This window comes from Schistocerca serialis, chromosome 5, assembly GCF_023864345.2.
Source record: "Schistocerca serialis cubense isolate TAMUIC-IGC-003099 chromosome 5, iqSchSeri2.2, whole genome shotgun sequence".
Lineage (NCBI taxonomy): Eukaryota > Metazoa > Arthropoda > Insecta > Orthoptera > Acrididae > Schistocerca > Schistocerca serialis.
The window spans coordinates 707,269,088-707,272,222 of NC_064642.1; the positions used below are offsets into that span (position 1 = coordinate 707,269,088).

The 3,135-nt window shown below is 46.2% G+C and overlaps 1 pseudogene; it reads right to left on the reverse strand.

Moving 5' to 3' along the window:
• Positions 1-376: 376 nt before the first annotated feature.
• On the reverse strand, positions 377-494 carry LOC126482919 (5S ribosomal RNA; annotated as a pseudogene).
• Between the last annotated feature and the right edge of the window lie 2,641 nt (positions 495-3,135).

Sequence of the window (3,135 nt, forward strand, 5' to 3'; positions counted from 1 at the left end):
GAAACACACGGTATATGTGGAACGAAAGAACTGTGTGGCGATATACTTCTGACTTACAGAGTTACAGAGCACGGTTGTAAATGTAGATGGACCGAAATCGTCCAGCTTGCGCACTTGGCCCGGCCCTGTTTCCGCGGTACACACAGTATACAAACAAACAAAAAAATACTCCTCCCGATCAGGCCATGAAGGCCCAACGGTACCGACTGACCGTCCTGTCATACTCAGCCCACAGTCGTCACTGGATGCAGATATGGAGGGGCATGTGGTCAGCAGACCACTCTACTGGCTGTATATCAGTTTCCGAGACCAGAGACGCTACTTCTCAATCAAGTAGCTCCTCAGTTTGCCTCTCAAGGGCTGAATGCACCCCACTTGACAACAGCGCTCGGCAGACCGGATGGTCACCCATCCAAGTGCTAGCCCAGCCCGACAGCGGTGAACTTCGGTGATCTGACGGGAACCGGTGTTACCACTGCGGCAAGGCCGTTGGCACACACAGTACACAGGGTGAAGCGAATTTCGCGCACTCGGACTTCGCAGCGCGACTTCTCACAAACCAGCGATAAAAATGTCTGTCACAAAATTTCGTCTGGCGAGTACATCTGGCAGAAAAACGATGTTAAAGAATGGCAATCTGGCGACACTGCAACCACTTGTACGGTAACTATATCTATCAGCACAATTTCGAAGTGCTGTACAGTTGGTGCAGTGGACAGAGTTTTGGATTAGCATGCAGGAGGTCGATGGTTCGATCCTGGGTTGAGGCATATGTTTTTTATTTTGTAAATGTAGTCCAGGTGGTACAGTATCTGGCATCTTAACCGTCAACAGTGATTGTAGCGGGTCCTCTAGAAAACATTTGCACTTACATGCTACAATCATGGAAATGGAAGGAAATGGAAGATTGGTCAGTCCTTTCCATGTTGTAGGCATGAATTTATTCGCACCGCTATATCTACTAGATGCGAAACCTGTTTTCTTTGTACCCTCCTCCAATGATGCCATATATTAGTACCAACTATTATTCTTGCCTCGTTCAGGTTCATTACATTTCCTTACGGCCTACATTACCAGTAGAACTAGCAACGTGCTTTGCGAATAATGTCTGAACTCGATTACTATTTGTATGTGTTATCACGACGGTCCCACTAATTATGCCTTTGAAGATTGAGTTTGGTAACCGCATGCTGTTTAGTACGCATCTCAGTGCATTAATATTATTATTTAGTTGATATGTCATTGCCAGGAGATCCTATGGATAATCTGGTTGCCTGTAATCACTGTTGCTCAATTAGCACCACCCACTAGCCACTGTTATCCGGTATAACGACTCCTGATCTACGCATATGTACTGCCCTTATCAGAGAATTCCACAAGATCTCCAGGAATTCTAACCTACCCGTGCATAGCGACCTGCCACTTTTAAAACGTAAGAGACGGAAATTACGCCATCCAACTCTGTGCGATGCTTCTGACATGGTTGCTAAGGATTTCAAGCCACTTGAAGAATGGAAATGTCGGTGGGAAGCAGTGGCAGATGTGCGCCTGCACAACATCTTCTCAGGTACTAAACTTCCAAGTGGATTCGACCTACCACGCAAGACCTGGACTACTCTCAACAGAATCCGTACCGGCCATGGCCGATGCAGGGATGCTCTCTTTAAGTGGAAGAAGCTGCCTAATCCAGCCTGTGACTGCGGGGCTCCATACCAGACTGTTTACCACATTGTCAGTGAATGCAGGATTCGAGCCTATCACGGCGCCGAAGAGGACTTCCTGTTAGCAACTCCAGATGCAGTGCGCTGGATTAAAGGACTGGATATTCAGTCGTAAAGACAAACTTAAGTTTCTTGTGTGTCAATATGTAGAGATGTATACTTAATTTAATTTTATGATATGTCTATGTATTAGTCATACGCTAAATAAATAAATAATAATAAAAAATATTATTATTGTTATTATTATTCTATCGATGTGATTGTGGAAACCTTATGTCTATTAGCAATAGGGAAACAGTTTAATTCTAAACTGAACATTTCACAATTAGCGGTATTGGGATGAATCATGCAGAAACAATTAGCGGTATTGGGATGAATCATGCAGAACAATATCTGTCAGAGGGGTAAGGCGCGGTAGGTGGAACAGCTCGCAGTACTGACGAGTGTTTATACTGTTTGCGCGCTCTACCAGACAGGGACTGGTTGCCAGCAGAGCAATGCACCTGCGACAAACTCCAATGTACATGAGTACACGTATCATTGTAAACCTCTAAACCAGTGTGGCAGACCTATGGCACACACAAGCGATGAATATGTCATATATTTCGGGTCTTTAGTGCGTCTGACAACCGGGCTGGTGTTGCCGCTCATGAATATGCTGCTAGAAATCGTCGTCAACGCCAAAATTTCAAAAGGCTCTAAGCACTATGGGACTTAACATCTGAGGTCATCAGTTCCCTAGACATAGAACTACTTAAACCTAACTAATCTAAGAACATCACACACATCCATGCCCGAGGCACGATTCGAACCTGCGACCGTAGCAGCAGCGCGGTTCCGGACTGAAGCACCTAGAACCGCTCGGCCACAGAGGCCGGCTCGTCGACGCCATCCAGATAAAAATGTGTTTCGTCGTCTGGAGCTGCGCCTTCGGGAGTCAGGTTCTTTCCTTCCACCACTCCAGCACTTGAAAACTATTCTGGAGGTCATACACCAAGAACTTCAGCGAAGTACAAGTAGCGTAGCATGGCAGCTGCGTGTCTCGCAACGCACGGACGTTAACGTGCTACACGAGCACGGGCTGCACCCCTATCATTATGTTTTCAAGCAACACCTGCATCCAGTAGATTTCCATCAGTGGATGCAATTCTGTGAATGGTTCCAACAACAGGAAGCTAACTATGAATTCTTGAACACCGTAATATGGTCGAATGAAGCAGCATTCACTCGTGAGGGTCTCTTCAAAATGTTCAGATGTGTGTGAATTCCTAAGGAACCAAACTGCCGAGGACATTGGTCGCTAGACTTAAACACTACTTAAACTAACTTACCGCTAAGGACAACACTCACACCCTTGCCTGAGGGAGGACTCGAACCTCTTGGGGGGAGGGGCCGCACGATTAACGACATGGCG